Raw genomic sequence first — 11,450 nt, forward strand, 5'->3', positions numbered from 1 at the left:
TCATCCAACATTTATTGGTCCACTCATTTGATGAATAGCTTTTATTAAAACTATTTTAAAAAATACACTGTATAGTGAATAGTATCAACCAATTATTAAATAGTTTTATATTATGACCATGTTACTTAATAAAGCCATTTGAAATATGAATTTATTCCTGCTTTGTATGTAAACAATATTATAATTATTATTAATATAGCTTTTATGAAGCTATTTAAAACAAACTGATGATTATAGATAATTGTCTCACTGTTTCATAATAATAATCCTAAACATTGTTTTAGTGTTGACAAGATTTATTGCTTCACTTGTTTTATGGTTAAGTCTTATGAAGCTGTTTGAAAAAAAACATAATAGGGAAATATAAATCATGAACTGTTATTATAATAGCTTTCTGGTTAAATATAATTGTTTACCCCTTTTACCATTGTTTAATTGATGACTTATGAATAGCTTTTATGGTGAACAGCATGATAATTACTGATTTTGTAGTAGCAACACTATTAATTCGGTAATACTACTAATAATAATCATATGAAGCCTATTAAAATAAGCTCTGATTAATAATAAGAATATCTGAAACATTTTGGACCACTTGTTTTGTTGTTCACGTAATTATAAATTAGCTTCCATGCATCTATTCAAAAAACTTGAATATCACTGCTTTTGTATTAGTGAATACTAAATATGAATAATAATAATAACAGTTAAAAAATGTGCTATTTTTGTTTGACACTTGCTTTAGTTCCTGCCAGTACAAAGTATAGTGTTTGACAGCTCTCTAATCAAAAATGAAGATTGTATTATATAATAGAAGAAAAGCGTTTCACCCCTCTGTGCCTGGTAGATTCTGCAGTTCAATTAGACTTAAATCCTGTGATGTGTGCGTTCAGGGAAGTCTGAAACACTGTAGGGCCTGCGATTCTGCATCCACCAGAGATTTCTCTGTGAAGTCTCTTGCCTTTTACCACTTCAACAGCTAACGTCTTCTTCACACACACACACACACACACACACACACACACACTGAGAACAAACCTGAGCCTCTGCCTTTTTTTACACACCTTGTGGTAATTTCACACTTTGCAAGCTGGGTCTTCTCCAACACAACCATGCCTAAGCGACACAGAAGAGAATCAAACAAACATTTTATGAAGAGTTTGATTAGAAACACATATAAAACATTCAAATACCATTTCCCCAGATGATTCTTTAAATAACCTTACAAGTGATATTTCATTCCCTTGATACACTTTTTTATACTTGGAATACAAACAGCCTTACAGGCAGCTGGGTGCTTAGATCACCGAAGTTTCAAGTTCTTGGAGCATTAGAATGAGCTTTAGTTTGGTTTAAAGGTGGAGTGTGTCATTTTTGCTGGGTTAAAATACTTTCTCCTATCCCAGTTTGATGTGCAAAGTCAACAGTTGGTTGAAGGGGTTTTAGGTTTGATTTCCCTCAAGAAATACGTGTAAACACTAAGTTTGAGGCGCTTTTAAAACATTACTCCACTGTGTGTCCGGTACAATTACAGGTGGGTGACGGTGGGAGGAGACCTGGTTCTATTTAGTGCCGTTCATCACATAAAATATATGACTGTCTTCAAATGTGTCAAAAAGTTAGGCTAATATGACTTATTTTGACAGTCTGAACATTTAAGGTGATGGAATATAAATGCGCTGTATGAGAGAATGAAAGGTGCATCAATGAACAGGATCTGCTTCTCGTGCCATATTCAGCGTGCTGCAGATATTGCATCTAGTGTCTGTATGTCAGCTGATGCAGGTCCATCTTGTCCAGAGAGGTTTGGTAGCTGTCACTGTTTGAGTAATGCATCCCGACTTTGTCCTGAGATGCCTATCAAAGCAAGATGGCCTGCTCCATCACAGCATACAGACACTCAAAGGGGCAGGGTGGGAGTTTAGGATTGCAGAAGAAAAAAATGCAGCACATTGGGGATTTGATCACTTATTATATCATAGAGTTGTTCCAAAAAAATGATTTGGACACTTAAGCCTTAAAGAAAAATATTATGAATGTCATAAGGATAACAAAATTGATAGAAATAGAAGAGAAGAAGAGGGGAGGATTAAAGAGGAAGAATGTTTAGAGAAGAGGAAAGAAGAGACTAGAATAATGGTTAATATTTTTACATAGAATAGAACAGAATAGAATAGAATAAAATAAAAAAGAATATATAAATCAAAATATTTCAAAAAAATAATTTACAATCATTCTAAAAGCATGTTAAATAATTAAATAAATAAATAAATAAAAGCTCGTCTTCAAAATGCTTGTTAACCCTAATATAAATCAGCATAAATACATCGCTTCAAAATGAAAGACAAGCAACATATTCGTGTGATTAAACAAAATTCTAACGGTTGCTCTTAACCTTTAGTGGAACCTGTTTTATATTCCGCCAACAGTAACTTTGAGAATAATAATTAATATATTTAATCAGATATGGACCACCTTCCAAAAAGTAGATAATGTGGAATGTTAAATAATAATTACTATGAACTGCTATAAATTATGTTTTAATAATAACTAACAAATACTGCACTCATAATAAAATCTTATGTTAATTTATGATTTTACTTACTCTTATTTTATTATATTTTTTATTTATTAAAGATGTTTCTGTTTCCTTTGGATGTAGTTTAAGATAAATTTTTATAAAAAATAGAATTTTGAAAAACCAATCTCCTTCCTTTGCAAATGCCACTTGTTTTTGATATTTTATTATGCAAAACAAATTCATCCCGACATTTTTCTAAGATTGGCTGTAATTAATGTCCAAATACTTTTTGGGTGGCTGTTGTATGTGCTTGGTTTATCTAAAGATTTGCACAAGCACTATCCTAATTAGACAGGAAGGAGAAGTAACTAGAGTCATACTTGTAAATGATTTCCTAACTAGGCGCACAACACTGATACCATGTGTGTTGTTTGTGGAGCTCTGCGCCCTGTTTGTTGTGCTGAGATTGTTGCAACCTTCAAACCACTAAACCCACTCAACTCATCTTCTCCAGAAACTTTATAGGTGGTGAAAATACAAGAGTTGTTAGCTGAGGTTGAGAACGATGTGTAACAAGGTAGATGTCTTTCTGTTTTTCGTCTTTTAAAGAAAACCCTGTTGAAGTGTACTCTTTATGGTCCGGTTTTCTGTAATGATTCGATTACTGAGAATTGGCACATACACTGCAATGCCTTTAAAGTTCTGTGGAGGGGGGTTTGTGAAAAGAAAGTGCGTGGTTTTGCCAGAACGTTGTATAGCTGCATAGGTTTCATAAAAGACATTCCTTGAGGCATTTGAAAACAACAATGGCAAGATTTCAGTGGTGTAGCTTGAATGTCAAATCTGTGTTCTTTTTTCTCAACAGCACCTGTTTTTACTGTGTATAAGTTGCATTTGTTTCCAAATCTGCTTCACAAAGTAAATGATTCCTTAATGCGCCTGTCCAAACCGAACCTGAGCTACTGGATATTTATTTTTGTTCGGCCTGGTTTTGTTTTAAGGAGGATGACCACAATGTCATCCAAGAGACAGGGAAGGAAAAAAATGATTGGAGGCGTTCATTCATATTGATAAGCAGCTGTCATAAAGGAGCCAGAGTTGAATCATGGCGGCCGTTCTGCCTCCAGCTGCATTTGGATAGTGGCTATATTTACGATAAACGTCCTCATGCATATAGACACAGGGGCATCTCAGCAGTATGTCTCTTATTCTACCCTCACTTTATAGGGCTTGTAGGTGAATGTCGATTTTCCTTTATTCCCAACCCACGATAAGTAAATGGAATCCACACATCAATATGGAATGATATTTAGGACAATATGTCCAAAAAAAGGAAATTGTAAAATTATATTTAAAAGTTATATACTAAGAATATAGTATAGCCAATAATAATTCCATTTGTCAACCAGAATTAATGTACCATTTTTAAATTTAGGGCATGTTGAACACACACACCACACTGATCTTCAGCTGTTTCTTCTACAAAATGTTTATGAGCGAATGAAACGCATCTGGTTGTGTGACTGTATTGTTCTATTTGAGTCAAGTTTCGAGATTCACGAGTTGCTGATCAGATTTTTTTTCCTGAAGATTTTTTAATCTGCACTAATAGCCAACGGCAAGCCTCAAACACAGTCCAGAACATCTCTGGAACCTTGCTGTTGGGGCATCATACTTATTTAAGTGACAGAGAAGGTGTGGACACAGTGAAGGTCAGGCCTCCTATTTCTCTGATTGAGTACTGAGCTCAATATTAGAGGATAATGCTTGGAAATGACCTGTCCTTTGGACAATGATAGCATTGTGTTATTGCTTGCCCAATGAAGAACCCTTACATCCATAAAAACAGACACATATACCTTACAGATTCTATCATGTAGACTCTAATACTGTATATAGACACGCACTTATCTGCGACTCTCGATGTGGGAAAGTGACAGTAACTGGGACAATCCTCTTACACGTCTGCACTTTGGTGCTTTGTTTGTTTCTGTGGTGCATTAACACGTCGTGGCAGTTTTTGATCACAAGTAATTCCTCCAGGACTGGGAGTTAGGTTGTATGGGGTCAAAAAGCAACACACAGCACACACACTCAACTCAATCATGCGAGTCCTTGACCATGCAGCAGCTGAGAGGATGCATCTCCGGGATCAGCACAGCAGCCCAGCAGACAGATAAGAAATGATGAATGCAGATTGTTCTGTGGCTGACACATATCATCAGTCTATGGTGACTTAGTAGCAGCAGGAGTCTACACCCTGGGCCCCGAGCGTCCGTGAGTGTGACCACCTCCCAACAGCATCCTCGGCTACATACCCAGTGGCTGCCGTGTATGAAAAACAAATACCAATCCTCTATCAAAACGCCTCCGGAATTGCTTCTTTATCTCTGTCTGCAACTGTATGACAAAGGGAGCCATCAGCTTGCCGCTTTTAATCTATTAGTATTCCTCGGGGAAAATGCTCTTTTTCCCCCTTGTAGAAATCATTTATTGTGTGTGGATGTCTTTTGTTAGCACAGTGCTCATGATTTGCTTTATAGTGGGGGATTGAGCCATCAACCTTCAGTTTTACCATTCCTGAGACTGAAAAGAATTGTATAAAAAATCATTATTTGCTCACCCAATTTTTTTTCTTTCTTTTTCTTAAGTAATGTAATTAATTGCTGTTTTTCCTCTAATTGAGCTTTCAAGCCTAAAAGGAACACAGAAGTCATAAAAGTGATCTATACAACAAAATCTTTCCATATCATCGCAATTCAAATCTTTTTTGTATTATTATTCTTATTGTTATTATTATTATTATTGCAGTCTCTTGAAACAATGAACACACAGTTAAAAGCAATTATAACATATCAGTACATCAAATCAAAAACTATGCCAAAGAAAAGAAAAATAAAGAAGAAAGCTTATTTTGTGCATTATAAATCAAAGGATAGATTTAAAAGACTTCACAGTCTTTCATGATTTGTTATTTTTCTTTTCTGGTGCTGTTTTAAAGGTAGTGACCTATTTGTATCTTAAAATTAGTTAAAAGTGTTTGTCTTTTTTTTTTCCAATTCCCATTTACATTTGAGGATAAATAATTAGGCCTATGTATAATTATCATAATATGTAAATGAGTAAATTCACAATACCTTCTTTTAAAATCAACATCATTATCATAAAGATAAAAATGTTCTTGAGTTGCATTTCAATGTTAATTCATATCTTTCATCACTGCAGCAAACCGAATTCGACACGCGCATTAATCAGATCCGTGCATGAATCATTCGGACTGGTATTGTGAACTAAATCAACTGATTTAATGAAACATTCTGTCTCAGAAGAATGGCATCGGTCACGAGGTAGATGTAATGCTGACCTGTCTTGTTTCACTTTTTACCTGGTTAGTAGTCAGTCCAGGGAAGTCAGTGTTTAAGATTTCACATTTTACATTTGTAACCCATGGGTTCACATTCTTATTTGCATATTTATGAGACCAGAAACATTGATTGAACGATTACAAATCGCCACAGGAACTCATCAGGTTTCACTAACTCTTTGTAGATGTAGGAAATGTCACCATGTAAGCTTTTTTTAAGTTCAGAGTCTCTACAAAGTGCATAAATATTTGAGAGGTAGGCATTGCTCAGTATATGACTGGTTGTCTGCTTCTAGCACTGTTCACTCTTGGCACTGCAGGGTTTCATAACCCGGGGTTAAAAAGAGGATAACCCACGGGCATAATTACTTACACTAACTGTGTAGAAATGATCACATCCAGCATCTTAGCAGCAGGTGGCTATTGTTTCTATTATAGTGTCGTTTGTGTATTCCTTTTTACTCATCAATCTATGGATGTGATTGTGTCCCTACCACAAACAGATGAAAAACTCTCCCAAAACTCTTGATTTTTTAATGCTACATTCCTTTTTATCTCTTTCTTTTTAAATAAAAATGTAATGGGCTCCCCGTGCAAACAGACATTGATTATTTTTCGGATTATGTATCTATAACGAATGTTTTCATGCACTACCAAATATAATTTGAAGTATTTGTCCTGAAGAAAAGTATTTTATTTATGAAAAAGCCATTATTAGGTCTATTTTCCTTCAGCTCCCTATGGAATACACTGTTCAAACTCTAGTTCAAAGAATGGAATTATTTATTCATTGTTTACATCAGCACTTTGAGCAGCTTATGAAATAGAAATGTTCTTATGGCACTCGTCCACATGTTTGACCAGCTCTCTCTTTCATTATTTTGCTCCACCACTTTATCACTCCCACTGTTGCTTACCATTCCCTTTCTTTCAATGGCTATATCTAATGGGATATGAACATGTTAAACATTTGGGATATTTTTCATTAGAATCTGGAAATAACGTTTTTTGGAAAGAGGCTCTTTATGAACATGTTGAGATAAACTGTCACATTAGAACCTGTTATTATAGGCTTTTTGTCATAAACTCTATAGAAAATATAAACTATAAAACAAAACAGAGAAAAACCCCCCCACAAACCCATTGTTTTCAAAGACATTTTTTTAAACATCCTATAAAACCACTTGAAGATTTGTGTAATTGCACTCAAAATCTTACAGTTACTGAGGTAAAGACCATGTGACAACTAACCCCGGTCTCTTATGTTACTTTATATATATATATATATATATATATATATATATATCATATATATATTATATATATATATATATAATTTTTCATATAATGCCATCCTCCTGCTCAGACACTGTTTTTGCTGCTTTCTGTATAGCTCCCTTTATTTGTGACACAGGTTTCATTGTGCCAGCATGATACAGCGTTTGCATCCGGATGAGCTGGCAAGCTATCTCCCAGATAGTCTGTGTGTTCATACAGCATCCCCTTTCTCGTAGATCAGACAGCCATTTCATATATGATGGAGAGCTTGGACTTCACTGTCTCACACAAGCAAAATTGCTTTCTGATAAGAATGGAGAAGTCGTTTTTACTCACAGTATAGTGGGGGCTTCACCATTCACATACTCAAAATGAGAAATGATTGTGTGTGGAGGAGAATGCAAAATCCCTCCATAGACCAATCATGGAAGAAACTAACAAGTGGATAGCATCCACTAAATGGCATTGATTATGTGTGATCATGTGGGTAGGTGCATAATGTCCCCTACAGCTGTTATTGTATCATTTCTCCATTGCCGTTTTCATCTCAGTCAAAACTAAATTGATAAGGCGTTTCATTGCTTTATTCAAGATACCTTGAATTCAGCTCCAGCTGGTCTGGCATTCAAATTATTTAGGATCAGATCAGTGAACTTAAAAGAAGTCCAAAATTCCCATCCAGAGCCCAACAGCCGTCGAAAGCTATGAAGTGTTCCAGGCTCCTTTTATGGTTCAGAACACTTTCAGGGGAAATTCAAAATATGCTTTAATAGAGACATTTTGCCCCATTTTTAATCAAATGCAATTTGAACTTTGAGAAATTCTGATGTGATTCTATAATGACTGAGTGAACTTATGCAGGTAGATACTTGTATAAAGGAAATAAAACACATGGGGATTTTGTTAATTTAGAGGCTAAATAATATTCTGAGAAAGCTAACACTAATTCATAATTGCAATATCAGAATCCTATTTCTGGTATTTGCTTTTGAAAATACCCCTTTTTTTCCAAGAGATCCTGTGGAACACATAGTTCTGAAAGATGTTGGAACGTCTGTCTCAGAATAAAAAAAATGTAAGGAGGTTACCACAATCTCCTTCCATTTTCTCCAGACTGCCAATTTTACCATCTTAGACCATATGTCTGAGGCATTAGAACATAGTTTTCTTGCTGACGTGAAACACTGACATTTCTGTGACATGCATAATGGCCGGAAAAGAAACATTTGTCAAAGCAATGTATGTAAAACATAAAGAGAAAAGACTGAACCGTGACTTTCTCACCCTGAAAGGCAGAAGCATGCTTAGCTACAACAATCTTTCAAATTACAGGTATGTTGAAACATTGCATGCTTCTCAGTGGAAACTATGTTTGCAGTCAGACACTCCAAAAGTGTTTTCACTCAGTCTCCACTGTTACTTATGAGCACATTATTTCTCCCTCAGTGGGATATAATGTGGAATGATATGTTGTCCTTGTCATCTCTCATTTGATAAATGCTCCATCCTCGGCTAATGGAAGATTTCTCACAGCTTCAGTACGCCATAAAACTTCTCGGAAGCTCTTACAAACAGCATAACCTTAGAGTGGGATTAAAACATCTAAACATTCACCCTTCTGTATTATATATGCAATGATGGATCAGCTTCACTTCAGCTAATTGCTAGCACAATTTCTTTTAATTATATTCATGCCTCATCAGTTTGACTAGGCCTTGATTAGTAAAAACCGGATGAAAAGCCTTTAAAATCTATTTTTCATATTGTAAACTTTCACACATCCAAATTGAGAAATGCAGTGTGATAAAACGTCCATGATTGTTTCATCAGCAATTATGAAATTATAAAACCTGAATATGACAATCCTGTTTATTAAAAGGATGTGAACCCGTGAACCCAGCTTCTGCGTGTGCTTATGGCAAACATTTACCCAATCTTTACACTTTGTTATGTATGTATTTGTCTTTCATAGAACTGTCTTGTCTTTACTTAATACTAAACTTAATATTAATGCAGAATATCACATCTTGTGTTGTACTTCCAAAGTAAAAAATATCTGGTACATCTACTTGCACATAATTATGTTTATTTATACTATGTATTAATGTATAAATATAATTTGTGTATTATAGTTTCTAGAAGGATGCATGAAGAGGTAAAACAAATTGTGTATATTGATTTTTTTCTTTATACTGAAGTGTGAATAGATTGCCACCTAGTGGAGGTGTTAGATGTTATGGGTGGAAAAGAACACTTTTCACTGTAGTCTTTTTCATTTCATTAATTTAATGGAAAATATATTTACAAAGAGACCATGAGTGAATATACTATTTTAACTCTATAGCACTTTGTAAAGAGTCAATTAAATACTGATGGGATAAAATATCATTGGCACAATGTATTAAAGTAAAAAGCAAGTCATGTTTCTCAAGCTCTTTAGAATAAGCAACTGTTTTCTATTAACAATTTATTTCCATTTTCCATCTTCAATGAAATGTTGCTTTATGTTTAAAAGACACACATCGAGGCAGATGCTGAAGTTGAAGAAACACCTGATTCTTGAAGATTCTGCTGTCTGAAAGAGCAAAGTTGATTAGAATGAAGTTAACCGAGGTACCGAGGATATGCAGTTTGTGAAAATCTGGGGCATCTCTGGGATTACATCACAGATGTCATGACAACACAAGTCCAAATGGAGACGAAGGAGATCCGGCACCTGCTCTCCCATGATCCTGACAGACTCCAACTCCGCCTTCACTCCCATGAGAGACAGACACTGCTCAGCCCTGGGTACTGATTCTGCACAGACTCTGAGTGGATATCCTACTAGAAAACACAGAGACAGGACAAAAATATAGAGGGATTTGCTGCATAAAAATCAAATAAATTCAGAATTGAGTCTTATCTTCCTTAACATGCTTGTCTTGATCCAAACGTTCTGAAACAGAAACTAGGGATGTCAGCAGATTCAAATCAATGGTAACACGTTACAATAAGGTTCCATTTGTAAACATTAGCTAGCATGAAATAACAGTGAAACGTTATAAATCTTAGTGAATTTTAAGTCAGAAGTCAGAAAGAGCTTTATTTACACACACAAAGAATTTGAGTGAGTTTACTAATGTATTATTAAAATGAAAAGTTTCATCTGTTAATGTTATTTAATGGACCTGAGCTACATGGAGACCTTGCAGCAGAAGCTTGGATTTTCAAGCTATTGTTTGTAATGCACTGTTCGTTTGTTCAGGGAGTACAGACCGTTAAAGGCAACAGAGGAGAGGCAGGGGTCTTCATAGTTCAGCAGCTCCAGGCTGCTCAGGCCAAACTGCATCTGGACTGAGTCACTCCTGTGTGAAAGACAAGATGGGACGGGTTATTACTCTACATACTGAGTCTTTTCTTCACCAGATTTTTCTTTCCTGAAAGTGTACAAACCTGGATCATGTCCACATGCTTCAGTTGGACAAAAATAACCATCAGGGGAATACCATATTTTGGTCCCAATCTCAAGGAATGGTGTTTTAAGTTGGGCAGCCCCTCAACGTGCCATGAAGTGCAGTTTTATGGATAGGATTTTTATCTTCATGGTAATGTAGTGTAGTGTGGTAAGACTGACAAGTTGTGAAATGACAGCACTTATCTCTGATATCGAGGCTCTCTTGACCTCACAGTCAGTTGTCTCAAAGATAAAGGGAGCGGGTCAGACTCAGACAACAACTCACTGACGGATGACGAGCCTCTGGAGGTGTTGTAAAGCCCCCAGTGAGTGTCATCAGAGCTGTGCCATCGGCGCACGGAACCGATCCACGGCAGCAAAGTCACAGTTTGTTGCAAGACTTTTGCTGCTGCTTTTGAACGACAATAAACTTGATTTTCCATTGACGAAGAATTTTCCAGAAATGTGAGTCATGGAATTTTTGGAGGACAATAACACTGTCTTTCCATAAGGACCAATGGTCGCTCAGTCTCAAAGTACGTGCAGCTTAAACGAACATTCAGTTTGTCGCGATCAGAGAGAAATCCTAATTTTTTCAGGTAGATGAATCTCGGACATCGTCTCCTTTAACAAACGACGAAATGTTTACTGCTCATGTATTTCCTATACACAGATCATTTGAGATTCTCTCCAAATACATATTTCCAACACACGTGCGTAACACGAACTCCACTAAGTAACGTTACCGAGGCGTGCGCGAGGCGTTCTTTCGAGTCGGATCTTTTCAAGTAATAAATTGAACCGGTTCACTAATTCCATCTGAAAGAATGATTTATATTGAAAAGCTTGAA

At 35.8% G+C, this 11,450-nt stretch overlaps 1 long non-coding RNA gene across 1 annotated transcript; it reads right to left on the reverse strand.

Moving 5' to 3' along the window:
* Nucleotides 1-9,430: 9,430 nt before the first annotated feature.
* On the reverse strand, nt 9,431-11,365 carry LOC109106981. Its single transcript, XR_006162154.1, has 3 exons — nt 10,599-11,365; nt 9,880-10,510; nt 9,431-9,738 (listed from the first exon to the last, which is right to left on the reverse strand). It is a non-coding gene; the product is annotated as an uncharacterized LOC109106981 (long non-coding RNA).
* Nucleotides 11,366-11,450: the final 85 nt, after the last annotated feature.

The sequence above is a fragment of the Cyprinus carpio genome, chromosome A17 (assembly GCF_018340385.1).
Source record: "Cyprinus carpio isolate SPL01 chromosome A17, ASM1834038v1, whole genome shotgun sequence".
Lineage (NCBI taxonomy): Eukaryota > Metazoa > Chordata > Actinopteri > Cypriniformes > Cyprinidae > Cyprinus > Cyprinus carpio.